At 52.0% G+C, this 14441-nt stretch overlaps 1 protein-coding gene across 1 annotated transcript in view; it reads right to left on the bottom strand.

The window, feature by feature from the left end:
• PRKCZ (protein kinase C zeta) overlaps positions 1 to 14441 on the bottom strand; it is a 101515-nt gene that overhangs the window by 81234 nt on the left and 5840 nt on the right. The window lies entirely within an intron of this gene.

The raw sequence follows: 14441 nt of genomic DNA, 5'->3' as shown, positions 1-14441 counted from the left end.
GAGGAAGGGGCAGGGACACCTGTTCTCTCTTTGTAAACCACATGGAAGTATTCAATACCTTAAAACCTAAACATGTCAAGCTCAAAATCAAATTTAAAATATGAAAATAATGTACAATGCAAACTTGATACATAAGCATTTAGCAGTAACGATATGGTTTCTCGACCAAGACAAGGCATGCCCAGCCTGTCCATGCTCAGCATGACTTTATTCAGTTTCCTCTACAATTGCATCTCACAGATGAGTACACGGAGGCATGGCACGGGGCTGTGTGGGGCTGAGCGAACAGACAGCCCATGTGGTGCTGACCACCTGCTTCCCACCCAAGGCCCTTCACACACGCACACACCGCGAGGCTCCATCTTGTTACAAATCAGATGTTTTTAAATTTCCCGTTAGAAGCTTAAACAAGCAGCAAACTTAAAAAAATAAAACAAAACAAAAACCTCAGACACATTCTAACCACCAAACTGAGCAATAAAACATAAATTCGGGATCCCCTCCACCCACACGGACATTGGGGTACAATCTCCCATTCACCCCGTAATGTGCATGCACCAAATGTGAAGTACATCTGTCTGACTGCACTTACAGCACCTTAGAAATAACCTCCGAAAAAGGATTTATTAGTTATCAACGTGGCATTCCTGCCTTGCCTGATTCTGAACTTCGCCCAGGGAGACGGCAGACCTGCCCACTGGCTCACAGTCACCTGGGGTGGATGGAACTGACTAGGTCAGCCCAGAAGCCACAGAGACACTGAACAGAAAAGACAGCAGTCATAGATGAGGTGCCTTACTCTACCTACTTAGGATAATCCTAAAAATAAACTGCTATTCCAAATACACCTGTGGGGGATTTGTGGGGCTGTCTTCTGTGCCATAACTTTATTACCAAAAGCAATGTGAACATTGAATGTGCAATTGGTTCAGACAGCTTCGGAGAAAGCCCTTCTGCTCCTCCCATAAAGCCCCACACACATCCAGGGGGCCTGCTTCGTGCCATCCAACTCTCATGGAGTAGTGGTTATGCAGTGATCCTCAGGGCCACTCACCCTGCAAGAGCAAGGAAACAGCACAAGCAAAGGCCCAGTGGCAGCAGGGATTAGAGACCCCAGCCCCTAGAATCCTCATTCACCACAGACAAGGGGGGTAGACACAGGAGGTTACGGTCTCTGAATGTAAACACCAAAGACGTATCAAACCTGGCATGGAGGCTTACCCTCAGCGGGCCTGGCGCGGTTCTGGAGAGCAGCCGTTCAGGGCTGCCCCCCTCACCCCTGCACAGCCTCAAAACAGCCTCTGGTCAGTCAAGGAAACGGCCACTGCCTCGTCTTTGGATCTTGGAGCCTGACCCCAGGCACCTGCTGACCTGAGCTTCATCCCAATGCGTTGACCTCCATGGGCTGCACTGTGCCACATCTGGGTGGTCAGAAATGCCAGATGCAATGCAGCCCTTGCTACCACATCTACACCAGAGGGAGCAAACAGACATCTGGGGGGCGCTTCGGGGCAGGAGTCTCTGGTGGGACCACAGATGACCCTGTGTTCCCACCATGCTGACCCCAATGGGAGGGGCTGAGGGCAGCGTCCACTGGGGGTCTGGGACCGTCCAAGGCCCTCAGCTGCTCCGTGTGACCGACGGGATGACAGGTGGCCCTGGATGTGACGTCTGGGAGGTTAGCGGGACCTCAGAGTTGGGCAAACAGTACATACAACTCCTTACATAACTGTCAGCGGCTCTGAAGTTTGTGACAGCACCTTGTCAGTGGCTGACACCCTAGGACGGGAGGAAGAGGAGACTCCATGTGGATCTGACCGGGACACAGACACAGGTGACACCCAGCCACAGCCCCACCTGACAGCAGCAACACACAGTGGGGCTTTCTGGGGGATTCGCTCTCCCAACCTGTCCCCGCGTGGGGCTCTAAGCCCTGCCGAGGCCCCGAGGCCCAGAAGCCACCTGCTCAGGCCCATGCTCAGGATAGCCCGGCAGCGTAGCAGCACCGCGAGGGTTCATATCAGCCACGCACTCATAGCGCGTGACCACATGGAAGGAAAGAGGCCAAGATGTCCCAGACATCCCAAGAAACTATGACACAGCTAATTTCTCCTCGTTGGCAAGCACACACGTGAGCCGACACCCCGCTCCTCTCCTCTCCCACGCACCCACCAGCACACCCTGGATTTCATAATATTCAAGGATCCAGAACTAACGCGTTAGCCCTGCGACCCAGGCTGGCGGCAGAGAGCAGCGACTGTCCCTCCTGCTCCTGGGGGAGGGGCAGGCTGGCTCAGAGGCCTCTGGGTCACCCCAGCACCATCCACACCAGGGGCTGGCGTGGATGGTGCCCGTCCTGGCAGCCCGTCCACCCAGGGCATCAGCCGCCTGCCAGCCCAAGGTGGGGGGTGCCTACTGTGGTTGTTTTTTTTACAAAAACACCTTGCAAAATGGACGTCACCAAACACCCACATTCCCACATCCCCACCAGCCACCAAGCAGCCCCCGGGCGCATCTGGGTCTACCTCCAACCATCTCAGAATAGAACACCGGACGCCGGCACCACGCTCATCACCGACACCCGTGGACCCCTGTGGAGTGAGCCGGGCACGTCAACACCAGCCGTGCCACCCAGACTCCAACACGACGCTGTCGTCAACGCAGACACGGGGCCAGGACCAGCAGAGGCGCGCAGAGCGGCGGCAGCTCTGCGGAGCTCAGTGCAGGGGAGCAGGTGCAGGCTGCTGCCACCAGCCTCGCGGCCGGGGGCTCCTGCCTGCAGCATCGCGGCCGTTGGACCCCTTGCCTGCAGCAATGCAGAGTGGGGAGCGAGCGGGGCACACGCGCGTGTACACTGGCCACGGCAGACCAGTCACCCTACCGGCACGCGCCGCCGCCACACTGCCCTCAGCCAGAGCCCCCGCACCCGGCTGCTGGATAAGCATGAGATGGTTGGTGTCCCCCGGCTGCCCAGCCGTGCTGACAGGCCTCGCTTCCCAGGGACACATTTCCTTCCGGCACCCCCGCATCGGCTACTCTGCTCGCTCCTCTGGGGCCTGTTTTGCTAAAAATCTGTCACCTCAGAAACAAGAGCCTCTCACCGCTCTGCACCCCCACCCCCACCCCACGGCTCAGAGCCCCGTGGCTGCATCCCTGCCCCCGGCTGGCAGCACATCCACGCGGCGCTGAGGCTGCGGCCAGGCCCCTGCCCTGGACCCAGCAGCCAGGCAGCATCGCCGCCGCGTACTCATACTCGGCCTGCACCCAGGCAGGAAGGCACGAGCGATGTGCATTACTCACCGGGCTTTCTTCTCCCGCCTGCTCAGCACAGGGTTCTTTATGCTCTACGGAGCGGTGGGCGTGCAGGGAGGCATCTTCCTTCCCTTTAGTGAGCCGACACTGTCCTCCACTCCCCTCGGACCCACAATGGGCAGGGTGCGCTCAAAGGCGAGGAGCAGATATTTAAAGGAAGGCTGGCCGGCCCGTCCCCCGCCTCTCACATCCCTGCCTCCTCATGTCTCCAGGCCGGGTGGTACCCGGCTCCCCTGGGAGCCGGCAGCTGAGGCAGCAACTAAAACACGGCCTGGATACCGAGGAGCTGACGTCACACGAAAACAAGCATCTCTGCATCAGGACGGTCCTGGAAGAGAACGTAGGGCAGCGGCCAGGAGGAGGCAGCTCAGTCCCAGAGCCCTCCAAGTGCAGAATCCATGGAGACTGACCCCAGTGGGCCAGGTCCCCCGGGTCAGGCCCCCACATGGGATGTGGGGAAGCAGCGGCCACTGAGTGCAAGCAACCTCCAGCCTGTGTCCACAGAGGCCCAGAAGGGGCTGGCACAAAGACTCATGGGCTCCAAGGCCTGGGGGCCAGGGGCCCAGAAGGGGAGAGAGGGAGAAGCCACGGTTCTAGCCACTGTGGCTAGGTGAGAGCCCAAACCCAATTCCCTCCAATTCCAAGGAAGAGATGCGAGCAGCCTAGGCCGGGGAGTTAGTCCAGCCTCCTAGAGTCCCAGACCTACGCTGACCCTACATGGTCCAGGGTGCCTGGGAGGTTAGGCAAAACTGCTACCCCACCCTCCAGCATACGCATGCTATGGGCCAGGGAGAGGAACACTCCTGGCCTGAACCACCAATGTGCATCACCTATAAGCAGGTGCCAGGCCCCCAGATCTGTACTCGCTCCTGTGCATGGCACAGAGTCAAGGCCAAAGCTCTGGGTTCGAGCTCCAGCTCCTTCAGTTGTTTGAAGCGGGGCCTGAAGTCACTTCAGAGCTCCAATTGCCCAGCAGCCAACCAGCTGTGCGAGGGCATTTCACACACCGTGTGTCTTGAGAATATAACAGGTAGAGGCCGAGGGCCCCAAGGCTCTGCCACTGGCAGCGAGGGCTGGGGAACAAGCAGGGCTTGGTGCCCTGAGCAACACGCTAAGGATGGCTTGTAATTTCTTAGACACGTGGAAATCACACGAAACACAAATCTCACAAATTTCAGTGCCCGAAATAAAGTTTATCATGGCTCATTTGTTTGACTACGGCAGCGCAGCTGCTGCAGCACAGACCACAATTTACTACCTGGGCCTTTCCAGAATGTCTGCAGACCCCTGACTGAGACTTCAGAATCATAAAGTAACTGAACCACCATGTCTCAGGGCACCCAACGGGAAGGGCAAATACCTCCCAGGTCCACCATAAAGCCTCACCCACCAAGAGCTTTATGGCCCAAGCCTGACCTCCAGCCAAGAGCATGCACGTCCAATGCAGAGCAAAACACCAGTTTCAAAGAACTCTAGAAAACCCAGGCTAAACTGGCAGATTGCTAATTTTAATGGAAGCCTATTTTGGGTGGATAACTAGCTTTTCCAGTTTGTTGCAAGTAATTTGAGACAAAGCTGAATGAAACTAAATTTTAAATAAAACAATAGACATACCTATAAATACCAGGGAAAAATAGGCATATCTCAGGAGGATTCCAAGGTAACCCGCCCACCAGGGCCTGGAGGATCGGTGGGCCTGGAGGATGCTCCCCCAGGGCTTCAGCCCCCAGGCCAAGCTCCACATACCCTAGAGCTCTGCTTTGTTCCTCATGCAGATGACAACACCGGCCCTTCAACACACCTGCCCCGCTGGCGGTGGGGGTGAGCTGGCCTCACTGGGTGCTTAGCATGTCCCTGGAGCCCTTGGAAAGGCTGTTAATGTCCACATAGCCCAATGAAGTGGCTATGACCACAGACCCTCTACAGGGAAAGAAGTCAGGGAGCCGCACCCACCTGCCTGACACCACACAGCTAGAGAAGGCCCACTTCTTGGGGTCATCCTTCCCCAGGTGCTGGGCTCAGCCCCAGAACCCATCCCCACAGCCACCCTGGGTGACCAGATAGGCCTCTGTAGTGTGCTGGGTGCTGCCAGTGCAGCAGAACATGGGACACTTCTCCCGAGGGAGCTGATCCCACAGCCACCAGCCCACCCAGGGGCGTCTGTGTCACCCAAATGTGAAGACAGGCCAGGATCAGGCCCACAGAGCACAGGATGTGCCAGATTTCAATGGCCTTTTGGGACACTGCTTGCTTTGAAGACAGGATCTGCTGCCACCAAACCCCCCAAATTTCTATGTTCTCCATGGACTCTCAGGACCAACTCCACTGTCCCTGCTCAGCCTTTGTACAGTTATCCTTGCCCTGGTAGGTGCCTTGAGTCTTCACCACAGGCCACAGGGAGGCCAGGGGGGGGCCTTAGCTGAGGGGGTGGGGCCACCCTGCCCCACCACAGGCTGCCTGGGCCAGCAGCCACCCACCAAGGGTTCCCGAAGCCTAGGAGAAGGGGCACAGAGATGCCTGGACTAATGAGGGAGAGTTGGCTGCAGGGCCTGCATCCAGCTCCATGTGGGAAGTCCTGCCGGCGGGTGAGACTCCTTCTCCAGGAAGCCCCCTCAGGACCATCACGGAGGCAACAGGCAGTAGGAGCCGTTCTCACTGCCAGGGTGGGGACCCCTCTTATTAATTGCGTTAGGTCTGCTACCCTGTAAGTGCTACCAGCTGCCCTTTAGAGACACACTGATTAACCATTTGCTCTGCGCTTTTGCAAAGTATTTTTTCTAGATATTTATGTATTTGAGAGACAGCGTGTGCATGAGTAGGGGCGAAAGACAGAGAGAGAGAGAGAATCTCAAGCAGACTCCATGCTGAGTGTCAAGACACAGGTGGGCTTAATCTCACAACCTTGAGGTCATGACCTGAGTTGAAATCAAGAGTTGGGTGCTTTACTGAGTGAGCCCCGCCGGCACCCCGTTGCAAACACTATTTTATACATGATCCCGTTATTCCCATTTTGCAGGCAAGAATTGGAGTCACAGACATACACGTGGGAGGTGCCATGTGAAGACAGAGCAGAGGAGAGTTGGAGCAAAGTGCCAACAGGGGCCTGTGTCCCCCACCAGGAGTGGAGCATTGGAAGGCATCCTATATCAGAGGACAGACACCTCCAGTCTGAGACAGGGCAACACTCTTCTGAGCTTACAGCCCTTTGCTGCAGCCCCAGGGGTGGACACTGTCAGGGAACCACACCACAGTGAGGGAGAGACTGAGGTCAGGGAGAGACCTCAGACCCCTCTCACCGCCAAGTCCCTGCCACCTTTCCCTGGGTCTCTCCTTCACAAGACCAGCCCCACCCCATCCACCCAGTGACACCACCAGTGTAGGGGACTGCTCTGTTATTTGTTTCGGGGGCCATGGCCCAGGTGTGTGCAGTGCATTATTAATTCCTCACAGCCCCCAAGTAAGGCATTTTCTGCATCTTACAGGTAAAGAGATGCAGGCTCCCTGCAGGGCCCGGCAGAGCACATAGTCTTGGGTTTGCTGCATGTGGAGTCCAAGAGCTCTGACCACTCAAGACGAAGAGACTGTGTCACACCAGACACCAGGCCAACACTTCCCAGACACAGACTCACATTCCAGATGGATCAAAGACTAAAATGCAAGAAACATTTTTTTTCTACCCTTTGGGGTAGCCAGAAAGGAAAATATTAACAGATTTGAACATGCAAACCTCAAACGTTAACATTTCCGTGTGACCTGAGGCATTAAAAGGCACGTGACAGAGAAGCGGTTTGGAAGAAAATGTCTGCAGTGTGCACCAGGACCCCCGAAGAGCATGGCCAGCCTGGGGATGGGCACAGCTGGGAACAGACTGTGCACACAGGGGGTAAAGGCAGGGGGTGAGGCCCAAGGCCCTCATGGCCTGGAGGGGACCCGTGAGGCCACAAAGCCCTCTGTGCTGCCTGGCACACTCCTCCTGGAGCCAGCAGGTGCACCTCCCGCAGACACTGGAGCTGCCATGTTACTCCTGTGCTTTAGCCAACCACCTAGAGCCACCAGAGGTGTGCCACACTTTGGGTTCCCACAGAGTCATTGGCCCACCAAACTACCAGGATTCTCAGTTCCTTATCATGTCACACGCGCAGTCCTGGCATGCCTGGAAATGTACTACCACTTGGTGGGAGGGGTCCTCCTGGGTCTCCCAGCTCCTATGGGGCCCTTGCTGCTGATAGCAGGAATCCCGGCCTCCCAGCTGAATCTCCACACATGGTCACCTCCATCGCTCACACCTGATTGGCAGCACATGGCCAGCTGAGGTCAGCTCATGTGGGCCCAAAACTGGCCTCATGGGGCCCCACTGATCGTTTATCCTGGCGATGCCTCAACATAGACAAACTCTATTAGACTTTATGGTGTGGCCAAAACCAGGCTACTCGTTTAGTACTTTCGAACCCTCAAACCTGCATAATTGCCACAGCAGCATGATTAACACAATCTAGGACATGGGGACAGCCGAGGGTCCACTGATACACAAACGGATAAGCAAGCTGCAGGAAATCCACACAATGGCATCAGCACAATAAACTGACACGGCCGGACAGCTGCACACACGTTCTTCCCGGGAGCTCACAGGCCATTCTCAAGACAGCCCACACTGGTGGCCACAAGTCTCACTGGATTTTAAAAGATAAATATACAAAAAAAATAAATAAATAAAAATTAAAATAAAATAAAATAAAATAAAAGATAAATATACAAAGTATCTTCTGCAACCACCACAGGATGAAGTCCGACATGAATGACAGAAGGACAACTAGAAAAGTCACCAGGGTCTGCAAATTAAACAACACAGCCTTGAACAACCAACAGATCAAAGGAGGAATCACAGGGGAAATAAAGCAAACTTAGAGACACATGAATCCAGAAGCACAGCAATCAGAACTTCTGGGGTCGAGGGCCACAGGGCAGGGGTCATGGGCCAGGGGCATGCCACTGTGACAGCCAACTCCAAAACTGCAACCTGAACCACGACCAGTCACCAACAGCTAACTTCGTGACTTGCAGAAAGATCATTCCCAAAGCCGTAGAAGTAAGGGAGTAATAAGGATCCCACATAAGGAATTCCTTGAGGAACCTGGACCCTTCACACACCCTGACTTCCAGCCAAGCATTGAACCTCTCCAGTCTCTCTTAGACACATGTCAAGTTCTAGTTGTTGAAGACCAGACTAGTCACTGTCTAGGTTTAGACAGATTCATGTTACAGAAATAGTACAGATATTTCCAATCTAAATAGGTAGTTTTGGGGGTGTCCAATGCCTCAGTGGGTTGGGCATCTGATTCCGGATTTCAGCTCAGGTTGTAATCTCAGGACCATGAGATCAAGTCCTGAGTTAGGCTCTGCTGCGATGGGGAAGGCTCTGCCTGCTTGGGATTCTCCTTCTCCCTCTGCTCCTCCCCACTGCTCATATGCATGTACTCTCTTTAAAAACAAATAAGCAGGGGCACCTGGGTGGCTCAGGTGGTTAAGTACCTGCCTTTGGCTTAGGTCATGATCCCAGGGTCCTGGGAATGGACCCCATATCAGGCTCCTTCCTCAGTGGGGAGTCTGCTTCTCCTTCTGCCTCTCCCTGCCACTCCCCCTGCTCGTGCTCACTCTCTCTCTGTCAAGTAAATTAATTTGGGCAGCCCGAGTGGCCCAGCAGCTTAGCGCCGCCTTCAGCCCGGGGTGTGATCTTAGAGACCAGGGATCGAGTCCCACGGCAGGCTCCCTGCATGGAGCCTGCTTCTCCTTCTGCCTGTGTCTCTGCCTCTCTCTCTCTCTCTCTCTCTGTGTGTGTGTGTCTGTCATGAATAAGTAAATTAAATTTAAAAAATAATAAATTAAATAAATTAATTTTAAAAATAAAAATTAAAAAAAGGCAAACAAATACATAAATAAGCAGTTTTTATTTAGGCCTAAAGGTGTTGGAAGACCTAAGGCTAAAGTTGCTACAGAATTTCTAAATGGCAGAGTTCCTGACTACAATGTAGTCCCATATCATTTTGATAAAAAAGTTACTCAACTTTCAAAACGAAAAACAATACTCAACAAAGCACAGAAGTCACTATGTGTCTCTTCCCCCTCATACCAACACACAATGAACTCAGTTCTGTCCCCGCCTCTACCTGGAGATAGAATCCGATCCCACAGGTGAACGCTCAGTCCTACAAGGCCTTCCCTCCTCCCAGACTTCAGAGGTCAGTCACCAATCCAGGTTGTCACCTGTGTTTCTGACACAATGGCTACAGACTGGACATTCCCACAACCCCTTTCTGGGTGTGATTAATTTGCTAGAGTGGCTGGATTAACTCAGGAACAGACCCGTGTAGGAAAAGGTACTGGGGAAGGGCGTGGAGCTTCCACGCTCTCCGGACAAGCCACTCTCCCCGTATCTCCATGTGTTCGTGAACCCAGAAGTTCTGTGAATGCTCCTTTTGGGGTTAAATTTAGGGAGGTTCTTTCGTAGGGAAGATTGATTCAACCTGCAGCCTGTCCCTTCTCCGCACAGGTCAGCGGGGAGGGCTGGCAGCTTCCAATCTTCAGGCAACAAGGTCTTTCTGGTCACCACCCCATCCTGAGGCTATCTAGAGGCCCCAACCCTAAAGTACCTCATCAGCACACACACAAGTGTGTTCCAAAGGGACTCTGAATGAATGACAAAAGACACTCCCATCACCCAAGAGACTCCAGGGAATTTAGGAGCTCTGCCAGAAACTGAGGACAAAACCATATACACATCTCCTTATAAAACAAATGGAAACTACCTCAACAGAGTAAAAGCCCTCAGCAAACATCTCACTGAGTGGTGCAAGAATGAAACCCCTCAGCAAACATCTCACTGAGTGGTACAAGATTGAAAGCTTTTCATCCAAGATCAGGAGGATCTTAGAAAACAAGACAAGGATGCTCACTCTTCTATTCAAAATTGTAGTAGAAGTTCTAGCAGGAGCAATTAGGCAAGAAAAAAAATAAGAGCACAAATTAGAAAGGGATAAGTAAAATGATCTCTGTATGCTGATGATACAGAAAACCCTCATGATTCCACAAAAAAAGTTGTCAGAACTAATAAATCCAGCAAAAGAGGACACAAAGCCAACACACAGAAATCAGTTGCATTTTTATACAAGAGCAGTAACAACCCAACCCAAAAAAGAAATTAAGAAAACAGTTCCATTTACGATAGCATCAAGAATAAAATACTTAAGAATAAACCTACCAAGGAGGTGAAAGATGTGCATACTGAAAACTACAAAACACTGAAAGAAATGAAATGTGACAAAAATAAGTAAGATATCCCATGTGTATGGGTTAGAAGGCATAATGCTGTCTTGGTGTTAATACCACCCAAACCAACCTACAGATTCCATGTAATCCCAAAATCCCAAAGATATGTTTTGCAGGAATAGAAATACCCATTCTAAAAATCATCTCAAGGGACCCAGAACAGCCAAACCATCTTGAAAAAGAACAAAGCTAAAGGACTCACACTCCATGATTTCAAAACTTACTACAGTAACCAAAAAAATGTGAAGTTGGCATAAAAACAAACATATGAAGTCCAAGAGAATAGAGAGCCCAGAAACCAATCCTCCCCAGCGCCCCCGTAAGATGATTTTTGACGGGGGCACTAAAATTATTCAGAGGGGGAAAGGCTGGTCTTTTCAACAAATGGTTCTGAGAAAACTGGATATCTATATGCAAAAGAATGAAGTTGGACCCCTACCTCACACCATATACAAAAATGAACCCAAAATCCATCAAAGACCTAAATGTAAGGCCTAAAATTATAAAACTCTGAGAAGAAACTATAGGATAAAACTTCACCACATTGTATTTGACAATGATTTCCTGCATGTGACAGCACAGGCAACAAAACCAAAAACACGCAAATGGGACTTGAAAACTTAAAAGTTATATGCATCAAGAGACATGATCCACAGAGGAAAACAGCAACCCACAGGATGGGAGAAAATATTTGCAAATCATATGACTGATAGGGGATTAAAACCCAGAATATAGGGATCCCTGGGTGGCTCAGCGGTTTAGGGTCTGCCTTCAGCTCAAGGCATGATCCTGGAGTCCCAGGATCGAGTCCCGCGACGGGTTCCCTGCAAGGAGCCTGCTTCTCCCTCTGCCTATGTCTCTGCCTCTCTCTCTGTGCCTCTCAAGAATAAATAAATAAAATATTTTAAAAGACAAAAACAAAACAAAAACCCCAGAATATAAAGAAATCTCCCAAAACCCAGTATTAAAAAAAATTAACAATCGGCTCTAAGATGAGCAAAGGACTTGAACAGACATTTCTCCAAAGAAGACATACAGATGGCCAATAAGCACAGGAAAAGATGCTTGACTTCCCTCTTCATCAGGGAGATGCAAATTGGCACTGCAGGGGAAAAATGACCTCACATTCCTGAGTATGGCCAGAAAACTGCAAGTGAGGATGAGGACATGGGGAAATCAGGACCCCATGCACTGCTAGTAGGAATGCAGATTGGTGCAGCCACTATGGGAGACAGTGGGGAGGCTCCTCCAAAACTTAAAAAACTACCACACAATACAGAAGTTCCACTTGTGAGTATATACCCCTCAGAAGTTGAAAGCAGGGTCTCGAAGAGATATCTGCACACCCATGCTCACAGCAGCATGATTCCCAAAAGCTAAAGCAGGGAAGCAACCCAGGTGTCCATCCACGGAAGAATGGAGAAACCAGATGTAGTCTATATGTACAATGGAATACTTACTATTCAACCCTAGAAGGAAATCCTGACATACACTTCGACATCGATGAACCCAGAGAACATTATGCTGAGTAGAAGAACCAGTCACAAAAGGACAAATCCAGTTTGATTCCGTTTATATGAGGTACCCAGAGTAGTCAAAATCACAGCACAGAAGGTGGGAGGGTGGGAGCCAGGGGCTGGGAGTTAGTGTTTAATGGGGGCAGAGCTGCAATTTTATAAGATGAGAGAAGTTCTGGAGGTGGATGGTAGTGATGGTTGCACAACAATGTTAATTAATATCAACAAACTGTACATGTAAACATGGTCAAGATAGTTTTATGTTAGATGTAATTTACCACAGTAAAAAATTTGGAAAAGAAAGGAATTTAGTTTTGGCACATGCTATAACAGGTGTAAACTCCGTAGACACCATGCTAAGTAAAAGACACCTAGGGTTCCATTATGGGAAGCATCCAAACCAGGTAAACCCACAGAGACTGTCGGGGGGGGGGGGGGGGTTGGGTGGAGGCGGGACGGGGAGTGGCTGCTGATGGGTGTGAGGTTTCCTCTACAGAGATGTTCTAGAAGTAGGGAGAGGTTGTGTTGCACAGCACTATGAGTATACTAAGTGCCACAGAATCATTCACTTTACAGTGGTTAAATATTAAATTTTGTTATGTGTACTTTACACAAATTTTTAAAAGATTTATTTATTCCAGAGACAGAATACAACACAGACATGCACGTGAGGGAGGGGCAGAGGGAGAGAGAGAACCCCAAGCAGACTCCCTGCTGAGCACAGAGCCTGTGGTGGGTCTTGATCCCATGACCCCAAGATCATGACCCAAACTGAAACCAAGAGTCATACACTCAACTGACTGAGCCACCCAGGTACCCCACTTTATACAATTTTTTTAAAACTATAGAACCCATTAAATTCATATTCACAACCTGAGCAGAATGTTCTGGAAGGTGTTTTGCTGAGAGTAGACACAGGCCCAGATGGTGCAAGGTGGCCCTCACAGGTGGACGCACCCAGGTGCCACCAGGGGGCTGCATTTCTGCTGCCTGTCCATCTCCGGCCAGTCTATCAACCCATCCAGCCCTCTTCACACGGTCCTGACATAGGTCAAGGGCACCATTCACATGGCACCTGTCTGATCCTTCTCACAGCCCTGGCATCAGGCACATTGCTCAAAGCCAAAAAATGGACCACACAGCATGCCTGTTCACCATGGCCATCAGTGACCAGAACACACTAACCCTGACCGTCCAAGATTAGTCTTAAAATCAAGCCACAAGAGTAAAATACTGGGGAGAACACCTACAAAGAACCCAGGAGCCCCCTCGTGAGGAAGGCATTCTGCTCACACACCCCTGGCCAGTGAGATGAGGCCGCCCTTCCCCTGTGTGCACAGTGCTTGGGATCTGTGGGCAGGGAGAGACAGCACCTGTCAACCACCCTCAGCCCCTCCCCAGGACCTGCCACCTCTGAGGGCCTGGGAGAACGGTCAACAATACTGAGTAGTCAAGAAAGCCTCAGGGCGGCCCCTGGTAAGCATCTCAAGGACCCACTTGCAGGCCAAGACAGGATGGCACTTTGGTGAAGCTCACCACATTCCCGACATTCCCCCACAGTGACACCATCGGTGCCTGGCCACTCCCCCTTCTACCTGCCTCAGAGACCCAAGACCCCTTCCTGCACTGCAGAGGCTGATGAGCCCACAGAAGGCCTGGTGTGATGGTGAGTCCAGGCCCCTGCAGGTAGTTCTTATTACGTTTGCTCCTCGCTGGCCCACCCTGTCTATTCTGGTGCCCACTGCATGTCCCACCCCACAAACCTCTCTGGACCCACACCCTGGCAGCTCCCAGGTCCCACGCTCAGCAAAGCCATACAAGCACACAAGTATCCACTGCTCTGGCCCAGGTGCACCCGTCTAGACCCCACTGCCGGGAGGCGCCATTGCTGGAACATTCTCCATGGGACAGCTCTTCTCCCACTACCCGCTCAATGCAGCTTCTGCCCCCACTACCCCGGCATTTGTCACTGTCTGGCCTGTCATCTCCTCCCAAGGGGCTCCCACTGCCCCTACCCAGGCTTGTAATGCCCGCGTGGCACCAAGGGAAGCACCAGTCCCTGTGCCTCCTTACATTCCCCCCGAAACCACCCCTCACGTCCACTACCGCATCAGCTCACCCTGGCAGCATGTCCAGCCTGCCTGGGGGCAGCTCCAGCCTCAGACCACCTTGTACGACTCCCACCAGGAGTCTATAGTCTGCGTGTCTCATGGCCTTGCTGGCTGCCCCTTCAGGGTCCCCTGTTCTCTGTGGGAGCCCCAAGGCCAGGCCCCAACCGCCAGTTGCTCT

This window comes from Vulpes lagopus, chromosome 10 (assembly GCF_018345385.1).
Source record: "Vulpes lagopus strain Blue_001 chromosome 10, ASM1834538v1, whole genome shotgun sequence".
Lineage (NCBI taxonomy): Eukaryota > Metazoa > Chordata > Mammalia > Carnivora > Canidae > Vulpes > Vulpes lagopus.
Note: the sequence above shows the minus strand (reverse complement) of the source record. Positions and strands in the feature narration are given on the sequence as shown.